We start from the raw sequence: 21,665 nt of genomic DNA on the forward strand, positions 1-21,665 counted from the left end.
ACTTTTTCCATTAAAAATTATTTTAATTGTTATAAAATACATGAAACATAAAATTTACCAGTTAATACTTTTTAAGTGTACAGTTCAGTGGCATTAAGAACATTCACAATGTTATACAACTATTACCACCATCCATCTCTGGAACTTTTATGGTCTTGCAAAATTGAAACTATACTTATTAAACAACTCCCCATTCCCAACACCCCTCAACCCCTAGCAACCCCCATTCTACTTTCTGTTTCTATATGTGTGCTATTCTAGGTACCTTATGTAAGTGGCATTATATAGTAGTTGTCCTTTTGTGTCTGGCTTTATTTAACCTCATGTCCTCAAGGTTCATCCATATCATACCATGTATCAGAATTTCATTCCTTTTTAAGGCTGAATAATAATCCATTATACATATATAGCACATTTTGCTTATCCATTTATCTGTCAAGGTACATTTAGGTGGCTTCTGTCTTTTGGCTATTGTGAATAATGCTACTGTGAACATGGGTTGGGGTAATGATTCCTCTCTTTTTATTTTTCTGTTTTAGAGAGAGAGAGAGTGAGTGTGAGTGGGGGAGAGGGGAAGAGAGAGAGAGTCTTAAGCAGATTCCACACTCAGCATGGAGACCAATGTGGATCTCAATTCCATGACTCTGGGATCATGACCTGAGCAAAATCAAGAGTTGGACGCTCAACCAACTAAGCCACCCAGGCACCCCAAGACTACTGATTTCTTAACATTTTTTTTTCATTTGAGTACAATTGACAATGATACATTAGTTTCAGGTGTACAATATAGTGATTCAGCTTTTCTATATGTTATGCTCACCACAAGTATAGCTACCATCTGTCACCATGCAATACTATTACAATACCATTGACTATATTCCATATGCTGTGGCTTTTATTCCCACGACTTATTCATTCTATAACTGGAAGCCTGTATCTCCCACTCCCCTTCACCCATTTTCCCACCCCACCTTCCCTCTGGCAACCATCATGGACTAATAACTTTTACACAACATTGTGCTAAGCTCTATAGAGAGGAAACACAGAGGCAGCTCTCTAGGAGTTTCTGTTTTAAAGTAACATCAGGGTGCCTTGATGGCTCAGTTGGTTGAGCATCTGACTCTTGATTTCAGATTGGGTCATGATCTCATGGTTCATGGGATTGAGGCCCACATCAGGCTTCATGCTGACAGTGAAGAGACTGCTTAGTCTCTCTCTCCCTCTCTTAGACTCTCTCTCCCTCTGTCTCTGCTCCTACCCTACTTACATGTGCATTCTCTGTGTGTGTGTGTGTGTGTGTTAAAAATTTAAAAAAATTAAAAAATTAAAAAAAAAGAATTGCTTTAAAAATGAAATAAGATAAAGTAAGATCACATTTATCCAGAAAATATAAAACCCAACTCTTAATTCCTTTATTTGACATTTATTGAGAGCTTACTATGCACTTTTGTGTGCTAAAGAATTTAGCACGGTCCAAAGAGAAGTTCTGGCCTCTGCCTCTGACTTCTGGGAGGCAATATCTGAGCCTTTGGAAAGTTATGCTTAATAAGAGTGTCTTTGTTTGCTTGAGGCCTTTGGGTCATACTGGATTTAACAATCTATTCAGTCTAGCAGTGTATTTATAATGGGGGCCACCTACATTCATATAAGTTTTAGGATGGGGCTGGCTAGGCTAGTAAGGTCAACAGTGTGGCTTAATGTCAAGAAGTGAGGGCAATCCTGGGGACTCTATACTCTAATTTTATACTTGTCCTAACTTCTTATACCTAGGTGTTGTGTTAGGCACTGAGTGTGTGCTACTAAATACAACACAATTTCCTCAAAGCAAAGGAAGGGAGACGGCAGATTTCCAAGTGCTGAGAACAAAGTGTTGGAAGTACTGAGGCATGAAATAGCATGGTGCATTTCAGAAATGGCAAGGAGTTTGGCCCAGCTGGTCTTATTTTGCTTTCATATTTTTCTGTCTCCGTGAATGACATATTCATCCATCCAGCTAGTCATACCAGAAACCTAGAAGTCATCCTTGACTTCCCTTTCATTATTTTAACTTCATGAAATATACCATTAACTTTACTTTCTATACCTCTCAAATATCTACTCCCCATCTCCTCCACCATTACTACCACCACCACCCTGGTTTATGGTACCGTCAGGCTCTACCTGGATTGCTGCAGTAGCCATCTAACTAGGGTACAAAACCCACCTCATCTCTGACAATCCATTCTCCACACTGTAGCCAGAGTGATCTTCTGAAAGTACATATTTGATGATGATGTTACTCATTCCTCCCCCACAAACTTTTAATCTTTTATAGTTTCCCATTGTCATTAGGGAAAGATAAAATCTTTGGTCTGGTTTCAAGGTTGTGTGGGGTCTGGCCCCCAATTTCCCTCACCAACACCTTCCCACATCACACTCACCTCACCCCACTTCACTCAGGAAGCTGATAGGAAGAAGAGATTTGTGGGCACAATACCCATGAAAAAGAGAGAAAGGAAGTTGCTCAGGCCAAGCAAAGATTCACTGATTAAAGGTCAGAAAGGTTATGGAAAAGAGATGAGTAGAGGGATGTAAATGAAGAGGACAAGTACAGAAGGTCCCAAAGTCAGCCGAGGACTATCAAAGCAAATGACCCTGTTATTAGGTAAACTGTTAATTATCAGTCATTGAGGAGATCTTCAGTAAACAAAAAAACAACCATCTAGCTGGTTGTAAGATCATAGATCCCCTCCAAAATGCCAACCAAGATGGAAAAACACATGGTACGAAAACTCTGCACTTACGAAATTTGTTGCCCAGCTCTAGCCATTTAGCGTACTTGACCATCAAGTAACCAAGCTGGTGCTCTCATTCGGCTTCATATTGGACACAAATGCCTATCAGTATTTCAATTATGAGGCTATTTGATTGATGGCTAGGATAACTGGCTATTCATCAATTTTTAATTGAACTAGACGATTAAACTCTTTGAGCTTCTCTTGAGTGTTTTCCCATGTGAGGTCATGTTTTAACATAAGCCATATATCATATCTTGGCAGCAAGGCATGACCAACCTTGAGCACCTGGCTGGCACAAAGATAGGTTTTAGCAACTGACTTTGGCTATGTTAGGCAATAAGGTAAATGTATATAAACCTTGTCTAGGGAGGCTGTATACAGAGTACAGTTTTTTGTTGTTGTTGTTGTTGTTGTTGTTGTTGTTCAAATGTAGGCTACTTACTTAATATATAACTTTAGGTAGCTTTTTAATATCCCCAAGATTCAATAGCTGCAAAATGGGAGTAACAAAGTCTGCTTCAAAAGATAATTGTGGGCAGAAACAAATGAACAAAGAAAAAAAAGAGAGAAACCAAAAAAAAAAAAAGACTCTTAACTATAGAGAACAAACTGATGGTTAACAGAAGGGAAGGTGGGTGGGGAGTGGGTGAAATAGGTGAAGGGGATTAAGCAGTGTACTTCTCATGACAAACACTGAGCAATGTATAAAATTGTTGAATCACTATTTGCATGCTTGAAACTGATATAGCACTGTATGTTAACTATATTGGAATTAAGATAAAAAACTTAATAAAATAAAAAAGTAAAGAAAAATTAAAAATAAAAATGAGAAATTGAGATGTAAAAATAAGATAATTTGGGGGAGAAATGAGATAATATTTTTGTAACGCCTTCAGTACAGTGTCTGACACACAGAGTTCCGGAGAAGGCACACTCCGCTTTCTGTACCCATCTTCCTAATATGGCTTCCTCTTTCACCTCCAACCTTTTTCTTCCCCTCAGACATGTATGTCTTTGTCTGATACCTAGCTGTTCATGGCTCCTAAATTCAGCCTTCTATCCAGGCTTCTCATCCTTCAAATGCTCCAGACCAAAATAACTTCTTGCTTGTCACCACTCATCAAAGTTCCCATTCCTGAAATTCTGACCTCAGCCGGATGTTAAGAAAAAGCACTTTGATTGGTTGGTTAAATAAGTCGATTATAAAGTGTAAATTAATTAGTATATATCATTAATACATGTGATTTTGGTCAAGCATATCTTGCGGTGTGTGTTTGTGTGTAAGTGTAGGAATTTCCCCATTGCTTGTGTCCAACCTGAGGCTGTAGAGACTAGGAGAGCAGGCTTTGGAATTAGCCTGCTAATGAATCACATTCCGACTCAGTTTCATATTAGCTATGTGACTTTATGCAAGTTACTGCAGCCTCTTCAACCTACATAGGTCAAATAAAATCGTAGGGTGAAATGAGATGATTCATACAATACACTTTGAAGAGTGCCTGGTGCACGGTAAGCTGCCCAGTAAATGTTAGCTATCATGATAGTTGATCATCAAAGCAGTCATCCCCCCTGTCTCTGTCATTCCACCTCTGCTTTGAATCTCAGAGAAGGTAGGACTCAATGTGATACTTCTTTCTCAAAAGTCTCCTAGTAATGAGAAGAGCATTTCCTTTTGTTTTGTCCGTGACCAGAGACTAAAATTCCAGGAACTCAGCATCTAAGCAGAATGTCATTCAAGGTTTGTGCTATGGACTGAACTGTATACCCCTGTTCCCCAACTCACATATCAAAGCATTAACCACCAATGTGATGGTATTTGGACATGGGGACTTTCGGGGTAATTAGGTTTAGATGAGGTCATGAGAGTGAAGTCCTCATGATATTAAGTGCCCTTATAAGAATAGACACCAGAGATGCACTCTCTCTTTCTGCCATGTGAGGACATGGCAAGCAGGTGCCATCTGCAACCAGAAGGAGGGCCCTCACCTGGAACCAGGTATGCTGGCACCCTGATCTCAGACTTCCAGCCTCTAGAACAGTAAGAAAATAAATGTCTGTTGTTTAAGCCACCTGGTCTATGGCATTTTGTTACAGCAGCTCAAGCAGACTAATACAGTTTGAGTGATAAGATGATCTTATAACTATCCAAGTATAAAATGTCAGAACCTTTCAATGACCTGGTAGAAACTTCCTAATAAAGCTAAAACTTTATTCATTGACATGTGATCTCATTCACTACATTAATTATAGTCACGGTCTAAAACCCCAGATGACTTTTAGATGAATCACAAAATTGTTTCCTGAGCTGGATAAGAACTTAGGAGTCATTGATTTACCTTCTCATGTGGCAGATGAGGTCACTGAGGCCTAGAGTGGTTAAAAGCTTTAGCAGAAGCCACATAGCTGGAGTCAAGTTCTCTCCCTCTGAGACCAGTGTCCTGGTCTCCACACAAGGCCTTGGTGTACATCATCAGTCACAGGGAGGCCCTGGTGAGGCTGTAGAGATGAATGAGTTCAAACCGGAGCTCCTAGGGAGTGCAAAGATTTCCTTTCCTGCTCTTCGTCTGTGGTGTTAAACTTTTATTTGCACTGTACCTCAGAGATGCAAAGAAATCATGGCTTGTTTTCTATAATGGGTCTAAACTTCCTCCTGAGCCCCCTCCAACCCCCTCAGTGTGAGAGATGGGGGTACAGGGAGTGGTGGGTTTGAGACAGTGGGTGGTGACACCTATGTTTGCCGTCAAACAGTATCACTGTCTCCCCCACTTAGTCTCTTTTAGATCATTTGTCTTACTTGGGTTTGGTCTTTCGGGTTTCTTCCCATTCCTGCTGCTTCTTCTCAAAATGGAGAACACTTGACTCTGTGTGTGCAAGTTTGTGTGCTGTTCTGTGATGCTAAGTCTGGTCCTTCACTGGTGTCTGCTGAGTTGCGCCTGGATCTGCATCACCTTTGGGTGCAAGATCAGGTAACTTGGTCCTATTCCAGGGCTCCACTAGTCTTTAAATTCTTTCTGTGGCCCCTGTCCCTTCCCTAAAGCACCTGGGAGCTTTGGATCCTCCAGACCAAAGATGGGCATACTATGGCCCTCTGTCCAAAGCCTGTTTTTGTAAATAAAGTTTTACTGAAACATGACCATGATCATTCATTCACACATGGACTGTGGCTGCTTTCATACCACTTTTGAGTAGCTGTGAAGAAGACTGTGTGATTCACAATGTCAAAAATATTACTGCCTGGCTCTTTAGAGAAAAAGTTTGCTGATCACTAGTCTAGACAATGCTGTCCAATAGAACTTTCTGCAATGTTGGATATGTTTTTTATCTGTGCTTTTCAGTGCAGTGGCCAACACCTACACACAGGTATTGAGCACTTGAAATGTGGCTAGTACAACCAAGGAAACATATTTAAATTTGATTTAATTTTGGTAACTTGAAATTTTATTTTAAATAACCCTAGTGTCTAGTGGTTTTCTTTTTTATGGCTGAATAGTATTCTATTGTATATAGATACACCACATTTTTTTTTAAGAGAGAGCGTGAGTGGGGGAGAGGGGCAGAAGGAAAGTGAGATAGAATGTTAGGCTGGCTCAGCATAGAGTCTGCTCAGCACAGCCTGACACGGGGCTCAATCCCATGACCCTGGGATCGTGACCTGAGCTGAAATCAAGAGTCAGACACTCAACTGACTGAGCCACGCAGGCACCCCTATACCACATCTTCTTTACCCACTCATCTACTGATGGACACTGGGCTGCTTCCATAATTTGCCTATTGTAAATAATACTACTAAAAACATACGGGTACATGTATCTCTTTGAATTAGTGTTTTTGTATTAATGTTTTTGTAATTTTCACCCAGTAGTGTGATTACTGAGTCATAGGGGTGTTCTATTTTTCACTTTTTGAGAAACCTCCATATTATTTTCCACAGTGGGTGCACCAGTTTACATTCTCATGAACAGCGCTCAAGAGTTCCTTTTTTTTTTTTTTTACATTATTGCAACACTTGTGTTTTCTTTTTCTTTTCGTCATTCTGACAGGTGAGAGGACATCTCTCATTGTGGTTTTGATTTGCATTTCCCTGATGCCGAGTATGTTGAGTATATTTTCATGTGTCTGTTGTCCATCTGTATGTCTTCTTTGGAGGAACGTCTGTCCAAATCTTCTGCCCATTTTTAAATTAGATTATTTATATTTTTAGTGTTGAGTTATATAAGTTCTTTATGTATTTTGGATACTAACCCTTTATCAGATATATCATTTGCAAATATCTTCTCCCATTCAGTAGGTTCTCTTTTAGTTTTGTTAGTTGTTTACTTTACTGTGAAGATGCTTTTTTTTGTTGTAGCCCCAATAGTTTATTTTTGCTTTTGTTCCTCTTACCTCAGGAGACATAAGTAGAAAAATGTTGCTACAGTCAATGTCAGAGAAATTACTGCCTGTGCTCTCTTCTAGAATTTTTATGGTTTCACATCTCACATTATGTCTTTTAATCCATTTTGAATTTATTTTTGTGTACAGTGTAAGAAGGTGGTCCAGTTTCATTCTTTTACATGTAGTTATTCAGTTTTCCCAACACCATTTATTGAAGAGACTATTTTCTTCCCACTGCATACTCTTTCTTCCTTGTCAAAGATTAACTGACCATATAATCATGGGTTTATTTCTGGGTTCTTTATTCTGTCTCATTGATCTGTGTGTCTATTTTGTGCCTTGCCTATTTTCGAATGAATAAAAAATGGGATTATACCTCATACTTTGATGTTTTAAAATGAACAAAGCTCCTTCCCTACTGGGGGTAAAGACAGAAAAGGCCAGAGGAGATAAAGGCTATAGACCTCTTTCCTTACAGCAGAACGAAAATTATAAAAGGACGTGGAATCCCACTCACATCATGGATTAAAAAAAAACAAAGCTTTAACAAGTTAAATGATGACCCATTGCTGGAAGAGAAGATGTATAAACCCACATGCCCTGTGTCCAACATTCTAATTTTTCCCCCATTCTTTATTTGATCATAAATACTGCAACTCAGATCAATTTCGGAAATTTGCGTATTTGCTTAAAATTTCAATATCTATGACTTCTGGAGGTGTCTTTTATTTTATAATAAAATAATTAGGTTGTGGATATTACTTAAATTTTTATTTGGAATTAACTAGAAGGTTTTCTGAATTATGTTTAACCTAGCATTTTTAAGCTGCAATTGAAGTTAAATTAGGCTTCTTAGAAAACAAAAGGGTATTGGCAAATAAAGTTTTGGAAGATTTATTTTAAATGAATTAACACATAGCAAAGCATATCATCAGCCGTGAAGTATTCTGCATTAATAAGGCATTGCTACTATGATCATTATCAGCAATCCTGGAAAAACTTTGTAATACAGTTTTCTTTCTCACCTTGCCAAGAGTGTGAAATTATTTAAGATTTGGAAATCGCCTAACACTTAGTTACTTAATGAAAATAGCATAGATTTCCCATTTTGGTAAAGTGATAAGAAGGTGCATAACCTCATCAGATGGAGAGTGATAGCTTTGAAAACACAGGAGAAGGGATAAAGGGGGAATCAATGAAATTGTTTTTATAGTAGTAATTATAGATTGCAAAGTGCTGATCTGGTTGCCAGAGATTGTGAATGAGATTATGCATGAGGGCACACTTACTATCAAGGTAGTTCACCCAATGAAAAACAAGTCTCGATAAGCTCCTGGGTATTTTCTTGCTATCAAGGATTACCTGAACACATTTCTTTCAACAATCTCCTGATTCTATGCAAATGAGCAATGTCTATGCAATTCATACAGCCCAAATTTAATGCAAATGTTTCAGACAAATCAACATTTAAGATAGGTTTATTTATTACTTCCACTCTGCCATCTGTTTGAATATGACAGAGATGGGATCAGGGGACAGAGTAGCTAGTTTAAGCAGGCTGTTTCATTTCTCTGAGCCTTGGTTTTGTCATTTGTAAGATGAAGCAGATAGATGGTCCAGGATCACAGACGATCCCAGGGACCCGGCGTGTATCTGTGTGAAGCCTGCCTGCTCTGGCTAAGACACTGGGAGTTACTGAGAATTTGGTTAGCCAGAAGGCCTTCCTTAAAGCACTCACATTCAAAATGTTTAAGTTCTTTCCTGTCCTGGTTTGGTGAGCAGGCCTCTGGCTGGCTGCCTCTGGAGCGAACGATTGCTAAGGTACAAGAAATCATGTTCCACGAACCCATATCTTTTCTTTTACGAAACTGCTTTTGATGTCCACCTGTGCAAGTTGTTACTGCATCTCAGGTTGAAATGTGCCCCTTTTGCTTGCTCTATGAAAACTAAGATGGGCCCTTTAGATAATTTTCTTTTCAGGTAGCACAAGCTTAAGCTATGTTGGTGGGTGGTGCTGGAGAAAGATTTCAGGAGAATGAAGTTTACTTCCTGATTCCAGTGAGCTCTCTTGGTGGGCTCCCTCTTGGCAGGCAGCTTCTCCAGTGTCCGGCTTCTGCAGGTGCACAGCTTCTCTAGCATTTGGCTCTTGCAGCATGGGAGTCTCTTTATGCACTTGATGCCTGCACTGCATGCAGCTACTCTAGTGCTACTGCAGTGCCGTGACTTCCACTAGTAGGTTCCACTAGTTGGGCACCACAGTGACCTCTCCAGCAATCTGTGAGCCACAATCATGCCCTCCAACAAGATCTGGAGCCTTAAGTGGAATGGCTCCTTCTTGGGTGCTCTATCTCAGCCCTAAGGGTAGCACCTGATCCTTAGAGCTGCTCTTTCTATGTTTGTTAGAGTTCTCTTCATTTCTTACTAGCTAGCCCCTTGTTACTCTGATCTATTCTTACAGTTAGCCATTCTTCATATGAAATTGTCCCTTGTGTAAATTCCTGTGTGGTTTCTGTCTCATGAATGGACCCAAACTGAACTACCCTGGAGGTCTTGGTAGCTCTCCCATTTATGTTGGTGTCATTCAGATAGGGCATCCCTACCCATTCCAAGTAAGACATCTCTACCTATCTCTACCCAGAAATTAAACATCCCTTACAACAAAAGCTTAAGTCTTTTGCTTTGAGTGAAGACACCAACCTCCTTTAATAGATAAGATCTCTGAGAACAAGAAAAATTATACAGTTTCCTTATGATCACAAAGCCAGTTAATTATGGAGCTGGGACCAGAACTCCAGTAGCCTGATTCACAATCTGGTGCTCCTTCCTCTCTGCCACAGTGACATTATTCACCAAAAATATTAATTAAGCAACTATTTGCCTATGGCCCTACACATTTAATTAAAATGTAAAAAACTGATCCAAGATATGCTTGTTAGGTAGAAAGGGTTGGGGGAAGAGTGTGGAATTTAGGGTCAGAGACACATAGGCTATTCACCACTTAGGGAAGTAAGGCAAATGGATGAACATTGTTGTAAAAAGGAAATATCTACTTTACAGGTTTGTTGTGAAGAGGAAACAAGATCACATACATGAAGCACTTGTCATCATCAGACACATTTAGGGAAACCAGAAAACTGAAAAAGCACTTGAATCATGCTGAATCCATTTCATTTTGCACATTTCTTTGATGTATACTTTATTTTTTTTTTAAGATTATGAAAGGGCATGATTTTACTTATACCGACACAGTTATATGATTTTACACAAAGATACAAGTAGAGATACTAAACATGTCTTCAAGAAAGAGGGCACTTTTTACTACAGGTATATGCTATAAAGCTTCATTGTCCCCCTCATCCCCCAGCTTTATTGAGGTAAGATTGACAGATGAAAATTGTATATATTCATGGTGTACAACTTGATGTTCTGACATACGTATATATTGTGAAAAATGACTATAATCAAACTAATTAATGTATTTATTGCCTCACCAAATCATTTCTTTCTTTTGTTCTCTCTTTTTTGGTGTGTGGTGAAAATGCTTCTTAGCAAATTTCAAGTATACAATATAGTATTGTTAACTATAGTGGTATTGCTGTACATTTGGTCTTCAGAACTTATTCATTTACCGTAATTAAGACTTTGTACCCCTTGGGCACCTGGGTGGCTCACTAGGTTAATCATCGGACTCTTGATTTTGGCTCAGGTCATAATCTCAGTTTCATGAGTTTGGGCCCCGTGTCAGGCTCAGCGCTGGCAACGTGAAGCCTGCTTGGGATTCTCTCTCCCTCTCTCTGCCACTTCCCTGCTCATGCTGTCTCTGTCTCTCTCAAATAAATAATTAAACTTAAAAAAAGAAGACTTTGTACCCCTTGACCAACATCTCCCCATTTCTCTCTCTCCCCAGCCCCTGGCAACCACCATTCTGCCTTCTCTGCATCTATGAGTCTGACTACTTTAGATTCCACAGATAAAGTGAAACCCTGTCATATTTGTGTTTCCATGCTTGGCTCACTTAGCATAATGTCTTTCCAGTTCATCCATATTGACACAGGTGGCAGGATTTACTTCATTTTTAAGGGTCAATAATATTCCAGTGTATAGCATTTATCTGTCGATAGACACTTAAGCTGTTTCCATATCTTGGCTATTGTGAATAATGTTGCCATGAACATGGGAGTGCAGATATCTCTTCCAGGTCTTGATTTTATATCCTTTGGATATATACCCAGAGTTCCATGTATATTTTAAGAAAAATAGGTTTAAAAAGCTTTTCCAATTTTTCTCCTTTACTTGTGACTATTTCTGCTCTCAAATGATGAGTGTGCATCTAGCAAAGAAAGGTTGAGTGAGTTAGAATGAGTCACAGTCATTGAGAGAGGGGTGAGCTATATGCTGCCTGATTCATTGCTTTGCACACAGAATCAGGGTGTGTAAGTGTAAAGTTAACTGCATTCAGAAAAATGTAGCACAGGAATGACTTTCCTGTCTGTCAGGCACTATGTGTACAGAGATATCTGGGCTGTTCAGTGTCATTGCCACCTGTGTTTGAAGTCTGATTCTCCAAGGCAGAGTTCTGCTTAGGGACAGTACAGACACATAAACACGCCTGGCCTTAGCCCCATGGTTGTCCTGGAATCCCCCTTTTGGAGAATTCTTATTTGACAAAGAGATTCAGATTCTATGAACCACACATCATTTCACATTTCTCTACCTGCACGTTCCACAGTTTATTGTTTTTTGTGAGAGAGATAGAGAGTGCACACTGCACAAGCAGGGGAGGGACAGAGTGAGAGGGAGAGAGAGAGAGAGAACCTTAAGCGGGAACGTGATGCAGGACTCAATCTCATAACTGTGAGTCGAAATCAAGAATCTAACACTTAACCAACTGAGCCATTCAGGCACCCCTTCCACAATTTTTTAAAAAGGGTATGTTAAAATGGTATTAAGATAGTAATTGTCATCCTTTATAATGGGCTCATTATAAACGAGGTATTTAATACGTATTTTTTTCATTTTATCTTTCCAACACTCCTGTATGGAAATTACTATTATTTCCACTTCACAGGAAATAAGCAAACAAACTAAAGTTTGAAAAGATGATGAGCTTGCCCAACAATACACGGATCCATTTGGCATAAAAAGAATTATCTTTCCAGTACACCATGTTGCCTTGGTAGGTTCCATTTGTTAGTCTACCATTATGAAACAAAACAGCATTCATATACTGTGATAGAATTGTGCTTACTTCTTCCTTCTACTTCCAGAGCCAAGAATATGGCTTTTCTCTGAATACAATGACTTTCCATTTATCCGCACACTGATTATACACAGGGACAATGCATCATTTGGAATGTTGTTGGTCTATTTTTATAAATCTTGATGTTCTCCTCTCTTCAAGCTTATTAAAGTCATAGTTCTCTTTCCTAGCTAGCTCAACTCAAGTCAAAACTTGCTAAACATTGCAAACACTTTTTTTTTCCATTGCAAATGCTTTGAAAAAGAATTGTGACACTTTTACCAAAATCCCAGTCTCTGCATTTTGTTTCCCAGACTATGTTCCAATTAGTGTGTGAATGAAAGGATTCAGGCAAGAAGTAGGGGATTCCAATCAGGACGGGACATCTCTCTAGTCCTGTTGGCCTGCCCCCTTCCCTTACCCTAAGAATGGAGAAAGAGCCAGGCTCTGACAAGAAGAGAGGGAAAATGTCCAGTAACAGGGGTTGTTAGGAAGCCACATGTTGTAGCATTTCAAAAGTATTCATTTAAAGGCATGCATTTTAAATTTTTTAAGTAACATTTAGCATTGATAGTGAGCTGTGGCTGTGTCCTATTATTCTAAATGTTGATTTGCAGTGTTGTTACACTTCAAATGAGTTACAGACATAAGAATCAAGCATTACCAGGAAAATAAAGGAATAGATACATTCTCATCAAGTAAATCATAGAATATAGAATTGTGTGAAATGCTGACATTGTGGAAAAAAAAGAACATAAGTCCAAAAACTGCTTATGTCAATTCTTTAGTGCTTAACAGAGATAGAGGCTATTTTTAGTGCTTAACAAAAATCAAGCCTATTTTAAGAAAAACTTGTGGCCCTGAATGAACTAATTTCTCTGTACTGTTTTTTTTTCTGCCACATTTTCCTTTTGCCTAAGGACCAAGTCAGTTTTAAAAGTCTCTAATTTTTACAGTAGCAGCTTTGCTTATGAAACAAAGCATGTGTAAGCAACATGGAAAACTGAGCCACATGGCCATGTCTCTTAAAGTAAACAAGAGGAGTATTGTGTAAATGTTAATGGGTGAACTTTGAAAAATGAAAGAGCAAACCCTAGGTTTCAGAAATGAAGATCATCAGGTCATGAGCTGATGCGATCATGGCGCAGTGAGGATCAATCTTGGAAGAGACTTACTATGCACCCCTTTCCCATAATCAGTGAAATCAACAATGCTTACCACCAGCAGGCAAGATGTTGTAGAGAGATGCTCCTCACATCCCAATCCTACCTCATTTTTAAGACCCACATCACACTTCCTTCTTTTGTTGATGTTGATGTTCCTTTCTTCTCTTCCATTCTCCTTGGACTCTTGTCTTCTTTAAAGGACTCTAACAGGGGCGCCTGGGTGGCTTAGTCAGTTAAGCATCTGACTCTTGATTTCGGGTTAGGTCGTGATCTTGTGATGGTTGAGAGTGAGCCCCACGTCAAGCTCTGTGCTGTCAGCACAGAGCCTGCTTAGGATTCTCTCTCTCTCTCTCTCTCTCTCTCTCTCTCTCTCTCTCTCTCTCCTTCTCTCCCTCTCCACCACTTGTCCTCTCCCTCCCTCCCTCCCTTCCTCCCTCTCTATCTATCTCAGTAAATAAATAAACATTAAAAAAAATAAAGGACTCTAACATTTAAAAACAGTGCTGACATAGAAAGAGTCCCCATGGCTTTGTAGCTGGGCAGACCAAGGTCTGAATCCCAGTCTTGGATTACTCATTGTAGGCACTTCATTTAAACTCTCTGGACTTCAATCTCCTCATCTGAAAATTGGGGAAATAATAACACCCATTTCAGAGGCTTGTTGTGAGGGTTGAATGAGATGGTCCAGAGTCTAGCCTGGTGTAATGCTTGAATTCACTATTGTTACTGACATTCTTCTTCTGACTGTTCTTTTGATTATTTTTCCCTTGTTCTTCAGATTTCCATTCTGAATTGAGAGGAATTATTTTGATTTTAGAGAAGAACGTTTACATTTTATTCCTGACTACTACTGATTTAAAATGTCATGATTTATTCCCAATACAATAGCTTTTCTTGAATTTTTGTCTGATATTCTGCCTCATATTTCCTTCTTTCAAACATTATTATGAACAGAAATATTTTAAAAATTGAAATCAAACATATTCAGAAATCAAGTGGCTTCAGCCTTAAGTGTCTCTGTTGGCCAAGCCACTTGAGGCACTGCTGACCTTCGCTGGCATCTCAGTGTGGCCCGCTGACTAATTGAGACCCTGGCATTAGTATTAAGGTCAGCCATTGGGGAACAGGAAATTTAAGCTTTAGTCACACTGTGAGAGTCATATTCCCAGGAAGAAAGATCACCACAGCAGCCAGGGCAGTTGTAAGTTAAGTTCCTTTAATTTGGAGGTTGACAGAAGAATGAGTCAGAGAACAAGAAACATTTTTTTAATGTTTATTTATTTAGAGAGAGTGTGTGTGAGCAGAGGAGGGGCAGAGAGAGGGAGAGAGAGATGTGGGGCTTGATCACAAACCTTGAGATCATGACCTGAGCCCAAATCAAGAGTCAGGTGCTTAACCAACTGAGCCACCCAGGTGCCCCAAGAAACATTCTTTTATGTTTCTTGTACAACTTCAATCAGGAACAAATTTAGCACAGAGTAGGTGCTTTAGTAATTACTTACTGCAGTGTATGTATGGCACCTTCCATGCAGATTCACTTCAAAACAGACTGTTATGGACTAAATGTGTCTCCCCCAAATTTGTATGTTGAAATCCTAACCTCCAAGGTGATGGTATAGGAAATAGGGGGCTTTGAGAAGTGACTAGATCATGAGGTGGAGCCCTCATGAAGGGGCTTATAAAAGAGACCACAGAGAGCTTTCTCGTTCCTTTTGTGCTATATGAGGACAGAGAGAGAAGATAGTAGTCTATAAACCAGGAAGCAGTCTCTCATGGACACTTGATCTGATGGTACCTTGACTATGGACTTCCCAGCCTCTAGAATTGTGAGAAATAAATGTTTGGTGGTTAAGCCAGCTAGTCTGTATTATTTTGTTATAGCAGCCTGAACAGACTAAGAAACAGATCCTATCCATCTAGGATGGTTGACGACAGTCAAGTCCTCCCATGCCCCAAAACAACCCTATAAATAAATATCTGCACAATTTGAAATATGTTCTTTTATTATTTTAACTCATTGTCCAAAATGAAATTTCTGGTTATATATAGTTTAAATATTAGATAATATAATTCTGGAAGGAAAAAAGATCAATGCAATTTTATAAATCAAGAGGAGTTATTTTCTTTAAAGAAATTCTTTCTTTTTATTTTAATTCCAGTGTAATTAATATAAACTGTTACATTCATTTCAGGTGTACAATATAGTGATTCAACAATTCTATCCATTACTCAGTGCTCATCAAGATAAGTGTACTCTTAATCCCCTTCACCTATTTCACTTATCCCTCCACTCACCTCCCCTCTGGTATTGATCAGTTTGTTCTGTATAGCTAAGCATCTATATTTTTTATTTGTCTCTTTTTCCCACCTTTGTTCATTTGTTTAGTTTCTTAAATTCCACGTATGAGTGAAATCATATGGTTTTTGTCTTTCTCTGACTTATTTAACATAGCTTTATACCCTCTAGATCCATCCATGTTGGTACAAATAGAAAGGTTTCATTCTTTTTATGGCTGAATAATATTCCATTGCATATATATACCACATTTTCCTTATCCATTCATCTATGGATGGACCCAGGGCTGCTTCCATAATTTGTATATTCTAAATAGTACTGTTATAAACATATGAATTAATGTTTTTGTATCTTGGGGGTAAATACCTAGTGGTATAATTATTACTAGATCATAGGGTAGTTCTATTTTTAATTTGAGGAACCTCCATACTATTTTCCACAGGGGGTGCACGAGTTTGCATTCCCACCAACAGTGCTCGAGAGTTCCTTTTTCTCCACTTCATTGCAACACTTGTTTCTTGTGTTTTTTATTTTAGCCATTCTGACAGGTGATATCTCATTGTAGTTTTGATTTGCATTTCCATGCTGATGAGTGATGCTAAGCATATTTTCATGTGTCTGTGGGCCACCTATATGTCTTCTTTGAAAAAAAGGTCTGTTCATGTCTTCTGCTCGTTTTTAAACTGGATTATTTGGGTTTTGTGTGTGTGTGTGTGTGTGTGTGTTGAGTTATATCAGTTCTTTATATATTTTGGATACTAACCCTTTATCAGATATATCATTTGCAAATATCTTCTCCCATTCAGTATGTTGTCTTTTAGTTTTGTTGGTTGTTTCCTTTGCTCGGCAGAAGCCTTTTATTTTGGTGTAGTCCCAATTGTTTATTTTTGCTTTTGTTTCCCTTGCCTTAGGAGACATATCTAGAAAGAATGTTTTTATGGCCTATGTCAGACAATTTACTGCCTATGCTCTCATCTAGAATTTGTATGGTTTCAGGCCTCACATTTAGGTCCTTAATCCATTGTGAGTTTATTTTTGTGTCTGGTGTAAAAAAGTAGTCCAGTTTCATTCTTTTGCATGTAGCTGTCCAGTTTTCCCAACGCCATTTGTTGACAAGACTGTCTTCTTCTCATTGCATATTCTTGTCTCCTTTGTCAAAGGTTAACTGACCATAGAATGTTGGGCTTATTTCTAGGCTTTCTGTTGTGTTTCAAGAAGCAATTATTTTCTTAAAGCAAATCTCACCTTTATAAATATGCCAGAGGTCAGTGCTCTGTGGGTTCTGGAAAATATGTCTTTTTTTTGTATTTTTAATCTCATACACAATTATTGAACTTTTAAAACAAAGTAACTCTAGAATCCTATGGGACTGAAAACAGGAGGCTTCAGTCCTCTGCAAGGATTGGGGTATGCAGTCACCCTTTCCATGGTCTCAATGTGGGTCATCCTCCACTAGAGTCCCCTTCAAGTGACTCCACTCATGACACAGGCTTCATCCACTGCCCCTCTGCATGGTCTTGTCTGGAAGAGTGTCATACGGTTTGAGTACAGCATTCTAACAGAACTGTGGATGGATAAGTGCTCCAAGGAAAAATACAAACACTGGTACTCCTGGCCTTTGTGCTAGGGATTCAATTCTTATTACTTATAACATTTACAGAGATAGTAGTTTTGAAACATATTGCCAAGTTTTTCTTTCCTTTCTGCCTACATGACCATTTTCACAGTCCACATTCCTACCTACCTGCTGGGCAATGGGAATTAAAAGAGATTAAAGGAGGAAATTAGAACTCTTTTAACAGGAAGTTTGAGTCCCTAGGGAGGCAGTGTGAGGAACAATAAGATTTTAAAAATGTTTGTTTTAATTAACATAGAAGCTAGGTCCAGTGAACTTGAATATGGGGACAGAACTTGAATTCTGGCACAGAAGCCAGGAAGCATTCAGTATATGATATAAGGGTATTTCATATTGGTCAGGTAGAAAAGGTACAAAGAGGACCTCACCTCCTTGTGATGAGAATTGTGGGGGTGGGAGCAGGAAGAAGAAGTAGGGCAAGAAGTTCATACAGGGTCCCTGGTCACCATCTACCTCTGGGGATGAATGCCAGGGAGAAAGTGCCATGTAACTATCCAACTAGGCATAGGTCAGCCTGAGGACACTGGAGCCAGAAGTTTGCATCCTTTGATGTAGCCCAGGAGAGGTTTCAAGTCTGCAGGAGAATCTCCATCCAGCATGGTATTGGACATTAGTGCACCAATGGTGGACAGAGAAGAATTGAGAGAGACAGCCCAAGACAACACCAAGGGCTATGTCTGGCATTCAGGGGCCTCAACGTTCTGATTGCTCTCACAAAGGGAAGCAGAAGTTCCCAGATACCAGTGGGCTGTCGGGTATGGGAACTGAACAAAGAGGCCACAAGGAAAGGAGACTTTGAGGCTGGAGATGAATAGACAAGCCACAGACTTCAGAGGTGGGTGCCAGCATAATGTCCCATTACTGCTGGATGGGCCTAGCTGCATGCATTTCAGTCACCCCATTCAGAGACCCTCAGACCAACCCAAGTAGCTACAGGTTTGTCACAAGAATGCAATGGACAGTGCCTGACCTGCCACCTCCCAGGACAAGGACCTGAGCACATGTATCCCAGAGCCCTTCTCTTCCTTACTGTCAAGAAACCAAGTAAGCCCCTCCCCATCCACTCCATTCACTGTGTGTTATATCAGATGGGAGCAGTGGGCAGAGGGAGGAAAACGTGTACTTGAAAGAGAACAAGCCGCCTAAATGAGACTGTCCAAAACAAAGACAGGAAGATGCTTCTGATTGGCAAGTTTAAAGTCACCACCCTCTACCCCAACTTCCAGGATGGTAGGCATAGTGGGAGAGATTGGATGGCTAATAGAAAATAAGATGCATTTTCCTTGCACATATGTGTGCAAATGTTAAGCTGCAACATGTCTATATGATAAAGGAAACAATTGTTAATTTTTTGTACCTCCTCTCTTCCAAAAAGGATTTGAGGCAGCTACAGTCTATGTATTGGAAGGTAAACACTTCAGGAAAGATCCAAAGACTCAATAAGTTTTAGTTATTAGGTATGAAGAATAGAATATAACACTGTATAGGGGCGCCTGTGTGGCTCAGTCGGTCGAGCGTCTGACTTCAGCTCAGGTCACGATCTCGTGGTCCGTGAGTTTGAGCCCCGTGTCAGGCTCTGTGCTGACAGCTCAGAGCCTGGAGCCTCCTTCAGATTCTGTCTGTCTGTCTCTCTCTGCCCCTCCCCAGCTTGCTCTCACTCTCTCAAAATAAAAAAATAAACATTTAAAAAATAAAAAGAATAAAAATGGAATGATGAAGATACACTTAATCCTGTGTTTTGACATGGGGAAGGTTAGTATAAGAAGTGTGGTAACTTGTATCTTTTCTGTTTATGCAATGTCAAAGTTTTTGTGGAAGAAATCAGAGAAGCAGGAGCTGTCTTAGTCATAACCGTATCTCTGGTACTTCCTAGACTTCCTGGAGCATCATGTGTGCTCAGTCAATATTTGTTCAATGAATAAATGAAAAAATAAACTGCTTAGCATCTGAGTGGATAACTGAAACATTTTTGAGCTCTTGCAAGCCATTGATGGTAGCCTGGGCCAAATAGTGGAGTGGGGTGGGGTGGCAGGAAGATAGGCACTCTTTGTTACCCCATCCTCACCACGAGGGACCCGCTGCAGAAAGAGGGAAGAAAGAAAGTGGTGGATGTGGGGACTTTGCTGTGCATTGCCACCCATCTCCCACAGGCTGTGAGGGTGGCTCTGGGGTTGTGTGTTTGCCTGTGTGTGTAATGGTTTCCCAGACAAGAGTGTTTTGTGCAGCCTTAGGTAAACTGAGAGGACCCAAAGGGGCTTCATGGAGAGACACTCTCAGAGAAGAGACTCTGAGCCCAGGGCAAAAAGGGTTGGTCTGGAAGAAAAGAAAAGAGCACTGAGGCATGGTCTCAAGGAGGCAGACCCAGCCTGGAGGGCCCAAAGGTGGGGGCTGTTTGGTCTAAAATTAGACTGTAAATATGTATATATAAAAATTCACCAACTGCACTGAGAGAAGGGAAGACTATAAGCTACTTTTAAACTCATGTTCTATTAAGTTTATGGTGTGTGATGAATTAAGAAATATTTTGATAGGCCCTGCAATGTCTTGTGATTAGCAGCACAATTTGACTGTACTCTTTGTTAAAAGAGTCAAGATGCCAATCCCTTAAGTGTAAACTTTTAAAGTATATATTTTATAACTAGGATAACCCTGCTCATCTCTCTTTCCCACTAGAGTATAAATGCCTTTAGGGCAGATGCCATGCATCTCATCTTCTTTGTGTTCTCAGAATTTAGCCCAGGGCCCGGCTTGAGGTGGATGCCCAGTCTTCACGGCAAGGTTCTGGAAGCCCCAATTCCTACCCAGGGCCCTCCCCAGAGTGATACGGACACTGTTTTCGGGGTATCGGTGTGGTTCTATGTCTACACCATCTCACAGATGAAGCAGAAAGTGAATCAAACGGAGAGAGACCCTAATGTCCTCCAGTTGCACACCAGGACTCTGATTTCTTCTCTCCATGTTAAAGGTGTAGTGGCAAAATTAAGCCAGATAGAGAATTGTTATGGAAGCGAGAAGATAAAAATGCTGACACTGTGGAGGAAGATGATGGGAAATCGAGGGTTTTGTCTGAGGCCAGACACCATGGAGCATGGATCTGGCAGAGAGAAAACAAGCATACTGACCTCAAGGTCGTGCTGAGTCGTGGGGCTCTGCCTGGCACACGGCCTTTGTTTGTAAAACAGCCAATGATGGCCTGCATTTACCTTGTGCGGTCTGTGTACATGCTTCTAAAAATGAAGTTTATCCACTGCCATTCAGATGATTGGCCTATTGCAATACAATTAAAACAATCATCCAGGAACAACCTACCAGAAGAGTAGGATTGGGTCTTGAAAAGATTGAAAACGGGAAAATAATTGAAGACTCTCCAGAAGACAGGAATCAGTACTCTGCTTTCGTAGACTCCACAAAACTATTTAGCATGTCACCCACATGATGACCTCTTGCCCTAATGTCCTGTGACATGTTACACGGGGCCCGTAAATCTTGGCTGGCATTACCTGGCACCATTAGTGATTGAGACCATTGGCTGACAGAATTTGCACTGGAAACAGACTTGTTAATCAGTCTAATTAATTCAAAGGAGTAATTAATTATCTAACACTTTTCTAATTAGCTACCACTTTCACCTGTCAGAGCCAGAGGTAAATGCCGGACTGGAATTCGGTGGTTGGACTCATTATACCCTAAAAATAAATTGAGACATGCAGCATGGAATACCAAACACAAGTGTGGAGGCCTCATGGTGGCAATTGCTGAGGCGCCAAACTGTCAGTGGTGGTTGGAAAGCGCAGCAGGGGGAGCAGTTGGAGGTGGGTCATGAGGTAAGAGACATCTGTATCATTGTAAACTACAAACAGGAGCTACTGTCCCAAGTGACAGAAGCAACACACGTGTTCAGACTTATTTAGCCTCAAAGCTGTCATCACCCTTACTAGGATCAGGGATTTGTGAATACTTTGGGCAAAGTTACCAATACCTATTTGGTGGTGGCAGTGGCAAGCTTTAGTCTGCTGCATTGGTTCCCTATTCTCTTTCCGTCTCATTCTGTAAGCTTTGTTAGCTGGCCAGGATAGACCAAAGGAGGCCAGCATGGAATTTGAGGGGTTTGCCCAGAGTGACTATCACCAGGAAGAGGAGTATCTTCTAACATGGAGATCCCAGGTAAGATATGAAC

At 40.0% G+C, this 21,665-nt stretch overlaps 2 long non-coding RNA genes across 4 annotated transcripts in view; one reads left to right on the forward strand and one right to left on the reverse strand.

The window, feature by feature from the left end:
- The window catches only part of LOC109502702, a 42,980-nt gene extending 29,099 nt beyond the window's left edge, over window positions 1-13,881 (reverse strand). For all 3 annotated transcript variants that reach the window (XR_006583238.1, XR_006583237.1, XR_002161481.2), the window contains exon 1: window positions 13,609-13,881. This is a non-coding gene — a long non-coding RNA (uncharacterized LOC109502702). The remainder of the gene's footprint in view (window positions 1-13,608) is intronic.
- The window catches only part of LOC111561856, a 55,535-nt gene that overhangs the window by 7,492 nt on the left and 26,378 nt on the right, over window positions 1-21,665 (forward strand). The window lies entirely within an intron of this gene.

Source organism: Felis catus, chromosome C1 (genome assembly GCF_018350175.1).
Source record: "Felis catus isolate Fca126 chromosome C1, F.catus_Fca126_mat1.0, whole genome shotgun sequence".
Lineage (NCBI taxonomy): Eukaryota > Metazoa > Chordata > Mammalia > Carnivora > Felidae > Felis > Felis catus.